The sequence below is a fragment of the Salvia hispanica genome, chromosome 3 (assembly GCF_029641045.1).
Source record: "Salvia hispanica isolate PSC_SH4W2 chromosome 3, Shi_PSC_v1, whole genome shotgun sequence".
In the NCBI taxonomy this organism is placed as follows: domain Eukaryota; kingdom Viridiplantae; phylum Streptophyta; class Magnoliopsida; order Lamiales; family Lamiaceae; genus Salvia; species Salvia hispanica.
The window spans coordinates 26,759,226-26,777,269 of NC_142694.1; the positions used below are offsets into that span (position 1 = coordinate 26,759,226).

Here is an 18,044-nt window from a genome sequence, read left to right on the forward strand (position 1 = left end):
GAATTTTATCATTTTGGACATTTTCTAGATAGATAAAATATTTTTGTAATATTTTTTATATCAAATAGGTATAATTGCGGTATACCGCATCACGGTACGGTATACCGAAATGTCGGTAAGATAAAGGTTTTTATACTTCAAAAAATCGGTACGATACGGTATCGTGTTTTCTCATACCGTACTTTTTAGTATGGTATGTGATAAGTCGTATTCTAAGCCTTGGTTACTGATCAGTATGTCGTGATTTATATGCATTAGCCGCAAAGAAGTTGCTTAAGTGTGCAGGTAAAAGGGTCTAAGTCAGTGGACAACTCAGGTGAAAAGAGCGCTAGAAGGGTGCAATACTGACCAGGATGCATGCCAGAGAGAAGGCTCGAGATGAAGAAGAAGGATTGCTGGGATGATCAACCATAAATAAGGGCAAAAGAGTCATTTCGCGAAGGAAGTCTACCCTAAAAGTAAGGGCAAGCCTCCCTATAAAAGAAGCCACTTGGAGAGAGAGAGAGAGGAGTTTTGGAGAGTTCGGCCACTACACTTAGTTAAAATTCTCTCTCGGAAGATCAGTTCCTTCAGCATTGTCCACATCTTTTCGTTCCTCACCACAGTCATGGTCACCGGAAGTTCCAAACGTCCACTGGAGAATCATCATCCACCGTTCCAGCCAGTTGATTTCGTAGTAGTAGCAGTTTGATTGCCGGAGTGGCAAAAACAATCTTTAATTGCTTTCTTAGTTTAATCTTTACTTGTTTTCTTTCGTTGGATCTGTTGCACAACTTAACTTTTGTTATCTTTTGAAGTATTTCGTTGAGATCCAAACGTTTTAGTTATGGAGTTTGTTTTGCGCATCTCTTTTTGGTTCGAATCTGTTTCATTCTGCCTAGGTAGCTTAGATCTAGTTATCGCGTTTATTTTCTAAGTGTTTACGCATGCTTTCGTTTGAGTAGGCTAGATCTGGGTTTGTTAACTGGAATTTCAAGTTTGTCGTTTCGGTTTAAGGTTTCGTGCATGAGTTTTTCGTTAATCTTCGAGTTTAAGCCGTTAATCAGTAGGAGTAACCTGGAATTATTAGTCGTTAGTCTTCGAGTTTAAGCTTTTTAATTTATGAATCTTATGTTTGAAGTTGTGAATCTGAGTTCATCCATGAAGTTTGTGTTCATATAATTTCTGTGCATACTTGTTGAAGAAGAAAACATCACAATCCACTTTTTCTAGGATCACTTTTACTTTTTAGTTATTTTTTGCTTTTGTCCTTGGTTTTTAAGTTGGTACCCTACAGATCTGTCAGAATAGCCACCCAACCACCACATATCCTCTGTTATTCCATATTACCTTATTTAGTAACTGTTTTACATTTCACATGTCTCTTAGACACCTTGGCCCCTATTCTCACGTACACAACCACATGTCGATCACTTTCACGCCACCCAATTAGTAGAGTACCACTTTTAATTCCTGTCTAGGTGGAGTCTCAACCCAAAGGCGTGGTAGCTAACCAAAACCTTCCAAACTATCACCACGATTATCCTAAACGTGTCCATCTCTGTGGGATTCGACCCTTACCTCCACTATACTAGCCAGAAGAAGTGGGTTGAGGAATTTTATTGATACCAAGTTCCAGTCATCGTGCCAACGACTCAGCTAGATTGAGATTTTCATCCTGATCAGTTGGATACACCCTTAAATTAACACAAAACCTAAAACCTGCTCTTTCAGTATGCGGTATATCCATTTTGGTACGGTACACCGTACCCTGCCAACCCTACCGTGGACCAAACTTCTCTTCGCACTCGACCAAATGACATCACACTTGGTTGAGTGGGATGTTTTGGAGTAATCTTGGTGACATCTTACCTCAAATGAGATGTTATGACTTCATATTTTTATCTAATTTGTTATGTGTCTCATTTTAAGCTAATTTTAGCTATTTTAGTTGCAAAACTCATTGAACACGTCAACACAATCAATTGATAGAAGATTCAATAAAGTTAGAAAACTCAGTCTTTAAGCAAGTAACAGTGCTAAATTCAACCTATAAAACCATATTATAAAATACTGTGAGTTATAGTACAATGTTTTTCTTTCATTTTTTATTAAATTCATCATCTTTGTTTCATTTGCAAATAAGCTTGGTAACGAGCTTTGGATAATTACTTTCTACAATCTATATTTATTTTATTTTCAAAATGTTAGCTATTAATCTATTAGCACGTCTTATTTATTTGAGAAGAATTGAAAATTGAACTTATTTTCAGGAGAAGCGATAGAAGCAGTTTTCATAACGCATCCGACTATTGCAACTATCCTAATTCACGTGGTATTTGAATTATCAAATATCACTACTGATAGGGTTTTACCTATATATATCAGGAATTATTTGAGTGAATTTGTAGAGAGAAAAAAGAGAACATCTTAGTTGAAGTTCTAGGGGTGTTTCATGCTAAAAAGAGAGAATGAGATTAATAATTTAATTTTTCATTCTGCTAATAATAATAAATGACTCCATATTTATAATACGTGTGGTAAAAAAGATCTTCTATAAACTAGGAAAGTAAATCAAATCCTAACAAATAAGGAAAGTAAATAAAATCATAACAACTAAATAATACTAGTAAATATAAAATAAGCTAAATAAATATATGGTGAGAGTATCAGCTCTCTTCCGGAATAAAGTAAAAGTCTAAGGGCATGCTTGGTATGATGGAATGGAATGAAGGTGGAATGGAATGAAGATAAGAATGAAATGTCAATTTCCTTGGATTTCCTTTGTATTTTCATCCATTCACTCATTCATTCCATCACACCAAGCAAATGAATAGAATGGGAGTAGGAATCACATTCCATTCCACTATTCCATTCCATCATACCAAGAAGCCCCTAAGAGCATCCTTAACCCCATCCCGGATTTGGACCGCAAGTCCCCTCCACGTCATCATTCTCCTAAATTTGGGGTCCCAGGCCACAACTCCATTAACCCCGCAGGCCACAACTCAGGCCACAACTATTATTTTGCACAATTCACAACTACAACCTATTTTACTTGTAAAATAGAATATATTGAACAATTAAAACCGAGAAAATTTATTGTTCAGTTAGAAAATAGGAAATTACAAATCCTAGAAAAAGAAAATTACAAATCCCAGAAAAAAAGAAAATTACAAATCCTAGAAAAAAGAACTACTTTTTCTTCATTTGATGCGCGAAGGTATTCGATCATCTTACGGTGCAATTCGAGCTCGAACTCCGACATTGTTGAGGTATCCCTCAATGTCAACTCCGTCAGCTGGCCCATCTGCAAACAAAATTTAAAAAAATTCGTGGGGACTTGCGGCCCGTGTCACGACCACAAACTTCCTAATGATAGTGACTGCATCTAAACGTGATTCAAAAGCATCTTAGAATCAAGGGATGAAAATAAACATGATTTATAAGATGAAACCTAGGACAAAAGTCTCGCAGGTGAAAGTGAAATGGGACAACATAAAGTCAGAGTGCGGTCTAGGTTCACAATCCTTCTAACATAAAATCCTATTACAGCGGAAACGTCCAAGACAAAGCAGTATGTATGGAGACATACTACCCTGGGCTACCTATTGTCTAATTCGAGGATTCATACCCAACACCATCGCCTGCCCGTCCACGTTCAACCTGCACATTTAAAAAAAAAAAACATGCAGGGCTGAGTATTTGATATACTCAGTGAGCACATTGCCAAAAACAGTTTTGATATTAATTGTCAAGCCACAGTTGAGAGATCACGGGGTTTTTATTTAAAAGGGGCCGAGTCTCTAAATACTTTTCCTTTCATAAAGATTTTGATTGCGCAATCACGTAACATAGATATACCATATCTGAACCTTGTGTGAACCGGGAATGTGGCCACATTCCACGACGGTCACTGGACCGGCCAACCCCTTTTGTTAGCTCACGGTCCCCTTATGTGTACACTAGTCCGAGTAGGGTTTGCGGCCCTACTGGGACCCGAATTCGATTTAACTTAAATTGGCATAGCCAAGCAGATAGGTAATCATAAAACAAAACATGGCTTGACAACATACTTGAGCAAGGAAATCACATTTTCATACTAAAAACACATTTTAAAAGAATGCCCACCTCAAAAGCTAAAGCTCCTTCCGGAAATTTCCTTAACTTGGTCTTAGATGACGTTCGAAGACGTCCCTTTAGGAAATAAAAGATACTTAATTATATTTTTGAGATATCCATTAAGCTTAGACATGAATGCATCCTAAGTGCAATGATCATTTTATTCTCCCTTTAAATTTTCTAGAAGAGTCCTAGAATTTTTTGAATATTAATTAAATCGGTAGATTTAATTTAAATTAGTAAAATTATTCACTTAACTAGAGGGTGCTACCTCCCATGCCATTTATTTAAACATACTAAAATTTTGGCTCGAGGTCTAAATACTCGTTAGCGCATCGTAATTTCTTAAAATTAATCATTTGAGCACTCTTGCTAATTTCCGGAAAAATTAGACTTATCTTCGTGGAATTAATTTGCGGACTATTAATTAATCCATAACATATGAAAGCCCATGATTTAAATAAATTCTTAGTCCATACTTTAATTAATTGGTGGCCCAAACTATTACTAAAGAGGCCCAACCAAAAAAAACTAAGGGAGGCCCAATCAACTAAGGAAAAAAAAAGATGAGGGAAGGCCCAAAACCCTCCTACATCCATCGGCCCTCCCTCCCTCACCTCCCCATTCTCAAATTCCACATTCAAGCCCTAAATCGAGAGAGAGCTCGGCGGCGCCTCCTCGTCTACCTCCGCCGGCTGCTCCGATCAGCGTCCCTCCCGTGCGTCGCCGGAGACTCCGTCACTTTCCCCTCTTCTCTCTCTCTACCTCATCTTCGCAACCCAACTCAAACCCTATTTCAAATTTTCTCTTCTCTCTCGGCGGTGCCGCCGCCTCACCCGCTCGCCGTCAGCTCGGCGTCAATTGGCGACGATCTCGTGCCGCCGTCGTCGCTGGAGAGTTTGGAACCAACGCCGCCATCGGTCGCCGCCTCTTCTCTGTACAGAGCTGCCGCCGCTAGCGTGCATGTACCGGCGGCAGCTCCGGCCTCCTATCCTACCTCGCTCCGCCGGCTATCGACAGGTGGGAAGATGAATTTTGACTCTCCTTCTCTTTTGTTTTATTTTTCCTAAAATTTTTAGTCCAGGTTTATAAGTCTTGCGAAAACTATTATGTAGGTTTGTAAAGGTTGTGGCTTTAGTGATGGATTAGAGGTGTGGGGTGGTCAAAGCTGTCTCCAGGGTATCTTAGAGCCGTCGCCGGAGCTGCCCAGCCGGGTAACCTGCCGCCCGTGGGATCCCCGCGGCTGCCCTCCTGGCCTTGCCGTCTACGGTGGTCTCCGAGGGATCCCCCTCGGTCTTTAAGCTACGTTCTCAACTCCCTTTCATTTCTATGTATTTTGTTGAGAGTTAGGCAGTAGTTATGTTGGTGGCCTCTTTTGATTATTGTGACTTGAGTTTGTGCGTTTTGGCTAATGTTTAGCTCAATGAGATGAGCTTGATCTTTAGACTAGAGTATTGATCTGGAAATGGTTATAATGTGCCACTGTGGTGGGGTTTTTATCATTTGAAGGCAGTTGTAAAAAAAAAACATGTGAGTTCCTATGCTGCGAAAACTACTTAGGCTGTCGATTTTGAGGTAAAGGCAGTAGTCTATTGCTTCTAGTTCTAGTGTTTCTACATGGTGACATGAAAGATTGATTAAGCAAAAGGGATGGGGGTGATTTACCTCTTGAAACCGCAGCTGCTTGAATTTTCAGCTCTTAGAGCTCAAGCTCTCCTACTCTAAGTCTTATTATGTTGCTGGAAGTTTGAAGTATGTGGAAGGGAGTTCATAAGTGTGGTGGAGGGGCTTTTTATAGGCTGATTGGTGTACTTGTGAGCCTTAAATGAGGCTGCTGTACCATTTGTTGCTATGTGGCAGAAAATCTCACCTTTAGTGATCCTTATGCAGCATTCTTTAACTGAGAATTGGTGGTATTCCAAGGACATAAGGACTATGCATTCATGCCATTTGTTGTCTTTCTTCTCCTTTTTGCAGGGGCTTGTTGAGGGGTCAAAAGTTGCAGCTGTTCTTGCCTCTTTTGGCAAGTGTTTGGTCTATATTTGAAAGGTTGTTGCTCACTTTTCTCTACTTAGGAGATAGTTAGTCTCCATACTTGCAGGGTTATTAATTTTTTTCTTTGATTGCTCTTGGTCTTCATGTTACAGGTGTTCACAGAGGTGATGGCTCGAACATGGCTCGTGTTAAAATCAGAAGGGCCGAGAAAGGGTTTGGGTCTGAGGAGGAAGTCGAAGTCCAAGGGTGGAAGCTGCACTAAAAAAAAGTCCCTCTTCCAAGCTCTAGGCCCATACTTGTATAATTTGTACTTAGCATTCAAATTTCCTTTTTCTTAAACCCACATGTATTTAATTAAGTAAGCTAAAGTGTAATTTGGAAAGTAGTTGCACTTTCTTAGCTAGAAAGTAAATTATTCTCATTCTTCTTCGTTAGATGTGTATCGAACATATTTCTATTTTGCATCTAATCGGCACTTAAGTAACACAAATTAACGAGTTCTAATTTATTTCATCATAAGAAGAGAGTGACGAAAAAAAAAAAATTTCCAAGTTGGTGAACCTTTACAACTTAACTCAAAAGAAAACGAGCGGGTATTACAGCCCGGCCCGAACACAATTAACGCCGGGACAGGACACAAGAGTTGCGGCGCGGGCACCGGTAACGCCGGGTCGGGACGGACCCCGGGAGCGGCCCAGGGACGCAACTCCTCGGGACCATCCCGAGCCGTGACGCTCGTTGCTCCAACGCTAATCTCGGGTCGGGACTCGCGAGTTGCGGCCCGGCCCCTATGCGTTAAGGATGCTCTAAGTCCCTATCAATTCTCCCACGTTGAAAACTACCTTGCCCTCAAGGTGGAAGTAAGAAAAATATTCTTCCATTTCACTATCATCCACCGTTGAAAACTACCTTACCCTCAAGGTGGAAGTAAGAAAAATAATCTTCCATTTCACTATCATTGGTTTAGATCTTCGTTTCCAAACAAAGTTGTATCGCTTGAGATCAGAACGAGTGATGGAGAAACCGTCTTTGGAAATGATCTTCCACGACATCAGTGACATAACCAATGATGACAACAGTGATTTTTGAACTATGGGATTTTGGAGGAAATTTGGTTTCCATCAAAGCCATTGACTCATCTAGCTTTTGAGGCAATTTGTCATCAATTTTTGACATTTTTTTTACTTATCTTCGTTTTTTACAACAGTTTCAATGACAGAATTAGATATGGCCTCCTTAGCCATGACCTCTTTTTTTTTTTTTTTTTTGCTAAATATGCAACTGCCTCCATTATTTTGTCGAGAAGTTTTTTCGTCTCGGCGAAGTAAATGACATCCTCATCAAAGTTATGATAAACAACATCCAGAAATTCTTGCCATGAGCAATCAGGATTCGAGCGTCGATACTTGTGGAGCCATACGGATGTTGGATGGTCAAAAAACAACCTCACAATGAACAGTCGATCGGTATTAGAGAACAAGTGATAGTCAAAATATGCTTGAATATCTAAAATCCATCTTACAGGGTTAACCCCAGAAAACCGAGCAGCGGGAGTTGGAGAATTTGACAGCAAGACGGACATGGTGATAGAAAGTAAATCAATTGGAGGATGAAAACCTAGTGAAAGCACCAATTTAATAAGGTTTTACCTATCAGAGGAATTATTTGAGTGAATTTGTAGAGAGAAAAAGAGAACAACCCTAGTTGAAGTTCTAGGGGCGTTTCATGCCAGAACAGAGAATGAGATTAATAATTTAATTCTTAATTTTTCTTAATAATAATAAAAAAAGACTCCATATTTATAATATTTATAATATGTGTGGTACATTAAGATCTCCTATAAACTAGAAAAGCAAATCAAATTCTAACAACTAGGGAAAGTAAATAAAATCATAACTAAATATTACTAATAAAATATAAAATAAGCTAAATAAATATATGGTGAGAATATCAACTTTCTTCCGGGGGTAAAGTAAAACTCTAGGTCCCTGTAAACTACCCTTTTGAATTAACCATAATTTACCATAAAATTGAACAGTACTACTAATTCACCATAAATTTTAATTAACCATATATAAAATTGAACAATAACTAAAATTTGAATAGTCAAATATTACTAGCTTTTTTTGCTATTAAAATATAGTATTCGATCCATTAATGAATGATTTGCATTAATTAAAAAAGACTCATCTAGTGCAGTCTATTACTTCTCTCTAATATTTTGTTTCTTTTTAATTCTTGCATGACTTACTTTACTCTCTTACCCTGCACCTAAACAACTCAATCTCTACCATCAAACAATTTTCTTGATCTAGTTGTGAATTGTGAATTATGCTACTTTATTTATCATGTTGAACTCCGTTGGAAATTTTGGTTTATAATTATTTGGTAAAAAGAAAATTGATTGATATTGTCAATAGCTTTTCCAGATTTTCAGTCCATCCTTAGTATCTATACACTAATATACTTTTGAATGTTTTTTGGTAGTGTACTATCCTATCGAAGGACGTCCCATCCTTAGTATCTATACACTAATATACTTTTGAATGTTTTTTGGTAGTGTACTATCCTACCGAAGGACGTCTCACACACCTGTGTGTCTTATGCATGAAACAATTCAATGGATGACAATCTAGTGGACAAGCTAATGGAGGTCAAGCCACATTGGAAGAAGAGGGTTTTGTGATTTTTTCTTACAATCTGAGATACTGGTGGTATGGGCTGAAACACATTATTTTCAAGCTTCTCAACTTGTTCAAAATGATACTGCAACTTGTCTCGTATTTATATGCATTCCTTACTTATTCTAGAATTCTCTACTCTATTATGTAATATACTATTTAATATTCTTTATATCTATTTTTTTCACTCTAAATATTTTACAAGAAGTACTAAATATAATATCTTACTCTAAAAAATTCTATATCTAAATAATTCTACTAAAATTATCTAAATATTTACTAATAAACAACATCTAGATATTTTTACCTGATTGTTCTTGCATTAAATACACGAACTGCAAATTAGATAATGATGCCATAGTGTTTTATCTTTCTCCACATATTTGAGGGTAATTACACTATATATTTGAGACTGGAGATGTTGGACAAGCTAATAAAGGTGATGGGCTTGAGATGGTGATGGTGGACAAGCTTGTAAAGGTGATGGACTTGAGATGGCGATGGTGGACAAGCTAATAAAGGTGGTTGGCTTGAGATTGGTGATGATGGACAGAGCTAATATAGTTTTTAGAGCATTTGATGATGGACTTGAGACTGGTGGATGGTGAACAACACTAAAAAAAAGAGGTGTTTCCCGAGCACCAAAGTGGTCGGCAAAGAGGGAAATTTGCTCGGCATATCCAACTTTACCGAGCACTTCGCGAGTACTTAACGTGCTCGGCTTTCCGTCCAGAGCCTTTGTCCTAGCGGCAAGGTGCTTAGACATCAATGTATGAGGTTCCGAGTTCGAGCCCTCTTGACCTCAATTTTAATTTCCTCCTTTCTTAGAAGTTTATATATAATAATATCCTCCTTCATATATGAGTTAATTTTATTTAAAAAAAAAATCGTGCTCGGCTTTCTCTTCGTCGGCATTTTTATCCGAGCGCTTCTTGGTGCTCGGCTAACTGGTCAACTAAAGCATTGGCGAGCACCTATGAGTGCTCGTAATGCAGCAAGCACCTAGTGGTGCTCGGTACTTTCGAGAGGTTACACACGAAACCAGCGAGCACAGCCTACTTCGAGCAGGTGGCAAGCACATACATGTGCTCGTAATGCAGGTGTGCGAGCACATACACGAAACTAGTTGTACCGACCACTTCGAGCATGTTAGCGAGTACGGCCATGTGCTCAGGAAATTGATTATTTTGATTTTTTTTAAATATATATATATATATTATACAAATTTAATTATTTAAAAAATTATGAATAATAAAATAATAAAGAAAGCTTAAATAACATTAAAAAGATAAGATTATTTAACAAAAATATATAAAGATAAAGATTGTCTTACAAAATACCACTAAACTACACATTTTTCAACTGTCCCAATTTTTCATTTAAAAGGCGCATCATTCGTTCTTCCATTTGTTGCTCCCTCGTAGCCGCTTCCTCTCACATTTTAGCCGCTTCCTCTCGCATTTGTTGCTCCCTCCTAGCCGCTTCCTCACGCACTAGTGCAATTTTCCGATCTGAATCGGCTTGCACCTTTTCAATTTGTAGCTGCGTTACTCACGATGTTCTTTAACGCGTTGCTCGACCATTTCATCGATCTGGCTAGCATTGACGCGGTTAGAACCCACAGATGAGTAAGTAGCCAATGGGAAGAATATGCTTGCTGCTTGCCCCGCGCCAGAAATTTGTTTTCTTTTCTTCACCTTCCCAAAAAGCTCCAAGAAGATGTCTTCATGATCCGGGTTCTCTATTCCTTCAGCCCGTAGTTCTTCAACCCGTGCCATAACGTCATCCTTCCATTAAACAAACATGAGAAACATTCAAAATGTGTAACAACAAAGGGAGAACCTCACAAGCAACAAACTCATCATATCAGACAATTTTGTACAACATTATAAAGCTACAAATTCAGAATGAATATGATTTATCAGATCAGAAATCAAATCTGTGATTAAACTCAAAACTCAGAATGAATAAAGACCATGATTCAACACCAATCCAATCTCATAGTTTCTATGACTGACAGTGATGCATTGCTGAAAGTGAGTTTCTATTTTCCTATGTGCTTCACCTTTTATTAGTAATATGCACTCTCATTGTTGCACAGACACTACAAAAAAAAGACTGTTTACCAAGCACCACTAGCGAGCACCTTTAATTGTGCTCGGAATATCGCGAGCACTTTAAACGGTGCTCAGCAACATTCCAAGCATAATTGGAGGTGCTCGGCAATATCATGAATGGGGAAGTTAACTTGCGAGCAATACCGAGCGTGGTCAACGTGCTCGGTTTAGCAATTTGAGTCAGGGAAGCGTTGTGCTCGAATATTGCCGACCACCCGAAATATGCTCGCATAATAAATGTATTAGCGAGTACATGATACGTGCTCGGTAATTCCGACCACGTTTAATGTGCTCGGCATTCAAAAATAAAATATTTTAATGCAACATTCCAGCAATAATAAACGGGGCTTTAATTTATAAATATAGCGAGCACCAAACTTATGCTTGGAATATTCCGACCACCCGACATGTGCTCGCCATTCCAAAAATATTCAATGTTAATGCATATTGTTTTAAAAAACAAATACACAACACTTATGTTCAGAATATTGCGGTGTGTAGATATATATTTTTCAAACATAGTGAGCACATATAAAGTGCTTGGACAATCCCGACCACCAAATATGTGCTCGGCAATAGAAAAAACCAACAATTTTCGGATATTCATAAATCTATCGTAAGATAATCAATTTATTTTTATTGATTGTAACGAGCACTTTATATGTGCTTGTATTATCCCGACCACCCGACCTGTGCTCGGCATTCTAAAAAAAATCCATCAATTATCTATCATAAAATTCATATGCAATATAGTATGCCGACGTGTTTGTTTTACTTTTATAGGTTGCCGAGCACTTTATATGTGCTAGGAATGAGCCGAGCACTTTACTCGTGCTAGGAATAAGCCGACCACCGTACCAGTACTCGCCGTTCCAAAAAAAAATATATATATTTGCAATATTCCAACAATTATACTATCTCATAAAATATATATGCAGTGTATTTGTTTTATTTTGTATGGATTATTAAAAAATTATATTCATCCCACAATATTTGGGTAAGCATTTGAAAATATATATATTCATCCAAGCACTCCGAAGTTGCTCGGCATTGTATAAAGAATATTTATATATTACTTTTATATAATTCCGAGCACTTTTAAGGTACTCGGCACTTGCCAAGCACTTCAATGGTGCTCGGCTTGGTTAAAATAATTGATATTTTATGTTCAAAATAGATTTTAATATATATGGTGAATGATCCACAAATTTTCACACATGCAAAATTTTTGAGATATTTCTGTATACATGTAAAAAATATTGGCATGTTTGAAAATTTTATCATTGTTAAATAATTATTAATTATACTATATTTTATATAATTGCCGAGCACTTTTAAGGTACTCGGCAATTGCCAAGCACTCCGAAGTTGCTCGGCATTGTATAAAGAATATTTATATATTACTTTTATATAATTCCGAGCACTTTTAAGGTACTCGGCACTTGCCAAGCACTTCAATGGTGCTCGGCTTGTTTAAAATATTTGATATTTTATGTTCAAAATAGATTTTAATATATATGGTGAATGATCCACAAATTTTCACACATGCAAAATTTTCGAGATATTTCTGTATACATGTAAAAATATTGGCATGTTTGAAAATTTTATTATTGTTAAATAATTATTAATTATACTATACTTTATATAATTGCCGAGCACTTTTAAGGTACTCGGCAATTTCCAAGCACTCCGAAGTTGCTCGGCATTGTATAAAGAGTATTTATAATACTTTTATATAATTCCGAGGACATTTATGGTACTCGACAATTGTTAAAAAAATTGATATTTTATGTTCAAAATAGATTTTAATATTTATGGTGAATGATCCACTAATTTTTATACATGAAAAATTTTCGTGATATTTTTGTGTACTAATAAAAAATATTGGCATGTTTAAAATTATTATTATTGTTAAATAATTGTTATTTATACTATATTTTATATAAATGCCGAGCACTTTTAAGGTACTCGGCAATTGCCAAGCACTTGAATGGTGCTCGGCTTGTTTAAAACATTCCAGTAATTATATATGCAGCGTGAATGTGTAATTTATATAGATGTAGCGAGCACTATGTTCGTGGTCGGAATATTCCGAGCATGAGACCTATGCTCGGCATTCCTAAAAAAATATTTTCATAAATACTTCAACAATTTTGTAGCATAAAATATACCCTAAAATATATATGCAGTGTTTTTCGATTTATTTTCGAATTCCCAAAAAAATATATATATTCATGAAACATTCCAACAATTTTCAGATATTCTTAAATCTATTACATCAATATATTTCATTTTATTTTTACTGATACAGGCGAGCACTATTTATGTGCTTGGCATATTCCGAGCACCACGTCTGTGCTCGGGAATTCCCCAAAAATAAATTTTTACTCAGCAATAATAATGTCGTACTATTCTGAACGGTTTTTAGCGAGCACCTTTGTATGGTGCTCGGAAAATTACGAGCACATCGTACAAGTGCTTGGAATTATTCAGATCTTTACATCCTTTATTCTTCTCATTCTATCCACCTACGAATTTTTCATCTTCTTCGAATTTTTCCTCTTCTTCACTCACATTTCATTAATTTTTTCAACAATTTCTTTAAATCGGAGTGTTCCCATGACTTGTGGTCACCCCATCTTCTAAATTATAAAAAGGTATCATTATAATTATTAGTTATTCTCTCTTAATTAGTTAGATATATTAAAAGAAATGTTATGCTTGTGCTCATTTTAATTTATATTATCTTTTTGTGTTAGAAGTGTTCATTTTGCTCGTGGTTGCCATATTTCGCCATCTTCTAAATTATCTAAAGGTATAATTGTAATTGTTAGTTATTTTTTTCTAAATTATTAATTGAAAATGTGATGATTGTATTCTTTTTAATTTATATTACTTGGTGTGTTAGGGTAGTGAAATGGATATAATTCCAGGAAGAGAGTGGATGTATAAGAGAAAATTTGCTACTGGAGAGTACAATCTTGATATAATTCCTCTGTAATTTGACTCGTAGGTCCCTCTGTATTTTTAGATCCAGGGCAAGACTGTCACAGATTCTCTTTAATCATATGATCATATGCTTTCAATGTCATATACAAAATATATCTATTGCACCAAACACATATCCATATATCTCATCCTATTATATAATCCCAATGCAATATATAAATATATTACTTACAACAATCATAAATTCATATCATATTCTATCTTATAATTCAATTATTCACTCCCATTTACACATAAGCAATCAACCACGCAGCACATATAAAATTACATGTAATTTATACACACTTAATAATAGAATTATTCTAATTGAACTTTCGATTTCACCTGACACTATAAGCTATTTTCTTTTCCAAACTAAATCGGACAGTAGTTCCTCTCCTTTCTCTTCCTCCCCCCCCCCCCCCCCCCCGGTTAGTTTAAAATACAAAAGCTATATAAATGATTTAGTGCCGATTAGGCGACCGACTTCATAATTTTCATATTATTTAATAATCTATATTGCCTTACGGGTCCAAATTGCAATAGCACAAAATTTCACATTATTACACGTAGCAAAACTATAAGCCACTCCATCCTTAAAGGATTTACAATGAAAAGGCATAACTCTTATAATATATATGCATTACCCGTTTCACACACATTTAAGTACTACATATTTTAATTTGTTTTCTAATGTACATTAATAGTAAAATATACTAACATGCACATATACACACGTTACTATACATGCGTACATATTTGTATACATTTATATTAATATTTCGTATACATAAAACTTTTCGTTACTATATATATATATATTTATTTATTTATTTGAAAAAAAATCTTTAGTACACATTTAATATATTTAGTAAAAACGACAATATAATATCGAATGCTTCTAAAAAAAATGCATGTTTTAGATTAGGGATGTCACAAGCCGAGCACCTTCCATGTGCTTGGCAATTGCCGAGTACCTTGAACGTGCTCGGCAATTATATAAAAATATATAAATAATAGTAATAGAATTAAACTAACAATTTTACCACAAATTCATTTGATGTGAAAATATAAATTGAGATAATTATATGTTGTTTATCTAAACAAAGTACTCCTTAAATAATCTTTAAAATAAAACTCTATGATAAATAACACATGTAACCCAATTTATTTAGCAATTTATGTTACAATAATCGTTTGATGTGATATAATCCTATATTGTTTATCTAAATAAAAATTAAATTATCAAAAGAATAATATATTTATATCAAAAGATAATAGGATAGAAAGAAGAAAGAATTCACAAATTATTTATTTAGCCAAAACATTAAGAGTACAAATTTAGATTAAAAAAAAATACAAGCTATTCATTAATATAAATTAAAACTGTGATACAGAAATAAGTATATAAATTGAGATAAAAGAAAGAAAAATAGGCATAAACCACAAATAGAGTAAAACAACTCGATCTCATGTCTCAAATTGAGAAAAAAAAAATTAAAATTAAGATAAAGAAAGAGAAATGGAACATAAAAAAGTAGATGAACCAAAACTTGAGAATGATAGGACTCGATCACAGGGTCTACAAATGTTGTTACTCTACCACCTGGTCTCTTCCAATTTTAGTTAATTATACCTCAATACTATCTTTAAGTACAAAGTTTTGGGGGTACAAATCACCCCCCTGCATACGCCACTGTATAAATCCCAAGCTAAGTGACATAACCATAAAGAGATACTAGATATCTTACAAAATTTCATGACGATCAACTTCGAGTACTTACTTCTCCGAGCTTGGTGTAGGAGACAAGCAGACATAGTCGAAGATGGCCCGGTGAGTGGATGTCTCCGACAAAACTGTCGCAAAAATTATCCCAAGCCCCTGGGTGATGCTCGAGAAACTATTTATTTCGTGTGAGGCCGACTCTTTCTTCCTCCCCCTCTCCTCCTCTCCGTTACATATCTTAATATAGTCTCATATTTTGCGAATGGGTATTCAATTTGACGGAAAATGGAGCTAAATATGAAGATTATAGTTATGATGATTTTGTTAAATAAGAGGGTGCTCACGTAAGGTATGTAGCATATCATTCCTACGTACATGTGTATGTCATGATTTCATTTAAATGTATGGTTAAACAAAATGACAAATTAATTCACATGCTTCTCTATTTTTCTAGATTACTCAGAAGTGGTCTGGGATTATAATAATAACTCTTCTACTTTTATTATTTACCCCAAAATCGGCATCTTCATATAAGTGAGATAAGTTCAATTTTTATAATGTCATGTAGTATTAAGAATACATGAGTTATACGCCCTCCGTTCCCTTGAAGATGACCCACTTTTCTTTTTAGTTTGTCCCAACCAAGATGACCCATTACTTAAAATGGAAACACTTTTATCTCTACTTTATTCTCTCTCTCTTACTTTACTCTCTCCTCTCAACACACAAAATAAAATTGCATAAAATCCCATGCCACCCAAGAAAGGGGTCATCTTCCTTGGGACGGAGGGAGTATTTGTTTTTAACTATTCTTTCTATATATTTTGACTAAGCTGGAGACTAAATATCATTAGGATTCTATCAAAAGTTTTGACACCTAAGCAACCGATGTACTCCATCCATCTCAAGGTTCCTTAAATGGCACGAGATTTTATATAATTTTAATTTTTATGTTAACTGAAGAGACTAAGTAAGAGAGAGAATAAAATAAAAATAAACATATTTCCGTTTTAAGTAATGGATTATCTTGATTGAGACAAATCAAAAAGAAAAGTGTGTAATCTTTAATGGAATGGAAGTACTATTAAATTCATATGAATTTATCACAAGATTCCTCCAATTATTCGTATAATAAAAATTACGACCTATGTCCCTGAAAATTTGATACAGTTTACTATTTCGGTCTGTCCCTGAAAATTTGATACACTTCACTTTTACCATTTTTTGTAGTGGACCCCATGTTCCACTAACTCATTCCTACTCACATTTTATTATAAAACTAATACTTTAAAAGTAGGACCCACATCCCACCAACTTTTTCGACTCACTTTCCATTACATTTCTTAAAACCCGTGTCGGGTCAAAGTGTAGCAAATTTTGGGGGACGGAGGTAGTATAATTCATTTATTTTCATATTGAAATACTAGTAATTTTGTCTAAGCCTGTTTTTGAGGCATTACTCAGTGTGTATATAGTGTGTAGTGTATATTACTCCATCCGTCTCAGTTTAGGAGTTAGAATTAGTTATGACACGAGTTTTAAGAAATTGATGGAGTGTGTAATAAATAAAGTGAGATGGTAGAGTGTGTAATAAATGAAGTGAGTTGGTGAAAATTGAGATCGTTTGAATTTTTGGTTTTTCATTTCCTTTTGGTTTATTAATGGTTTTTCATTTCTTTACCACGTTATAAAAGAATCATGCAAGATAAATATTGACAACTTATAATAAACCCAAAAATGCGTTATATTTAAATATATGTATATTATGTTTAAAATATTTAGTTCTATCAATTTCTAAGCTTGTACGTACATATTTCATTTATATAATATAAATAATACTCCATGATTCTATGTATAGGTTTATGTTAAAATGACAACACATCTTAAAGTAACGTCATACCACTATTCTAAGTCAATCATCTGTACATGTGGACGAATAATAAGTTGTCATGTGACAATTTTACAAAGCAAATAAAAATATTATGCATGTTTCAGGGTCGGGATGTCACACTCTCTCTTACTTTACCAATTTTTCTCTCTCTCTCTTACTTTACTTCTTTTTCTTTTTTACTTTACCAATTTTTTTCCCTCTCTCTCTTACTTTACCAAATTGTGCATTAAAATTCGTGTCGTTTTGAAACCTCCCTATTTTTAAAAAACGGAGGTAGTAATATTTTTTTTCTCAACTTAACACACAAAACATCTCCTAAAATCTCGTGACATTACAAAAAGTATATCATCTATTATGGGACGGAGGAAGTGTTACTATTTGTTAAAAGAATAAAACCAGTGGGAGTCATTTTATTTGGAAACGATATAGCATCATTGTCGGCGCGCTAGTAATAAGTTACTGTATATTTTATTAAACTCTCTCTCCAACTATAGCGGAGTGATCAATTGCTAATTTTCTTAAATTGCGAACTTGCTAACTCATCA

General features: G+C 35.3%; 2 long non-coding RNA genes across 2 annotated transcripts; one reads left to right on the plus strand and one right to left on the minus strand.

Annotated features, from left to right (window-relative positions):
- Positions 1–3,406: 3,406 nt before the first annotated feature.
- On the minus strand, positions 3,407–4,381 carry LOC125211165 (uncharacterized). The gene is made up of 2 exons (XR_007174468.2): positions 4,111–4,381; positions 3,407–3,645 (listed from the first exon to the last, which is right to left on the minus strand). It is a non-coding gene; the product is annotated as an uncharacterized LOC125211165 (long non-coding RNA).
- Positions 4,382–4,719: 338 nt separating this feature from the next.
- Positions 4,720–6,530, plus strand: LOC125215568 (uncharacterized). The gene is made up of 3 exons (XR_007175288.2): positions 4,720–5,121; positions 5,217–6,150; positions 6,249–6,530. It is a non-coding gene; the product is annotated as an uncharacterized LOC125215568 (long non-coding RNA).
- The last annotated feature ends 11,514 nt before the right edge of the window (positions 6,531–18,044 follow it).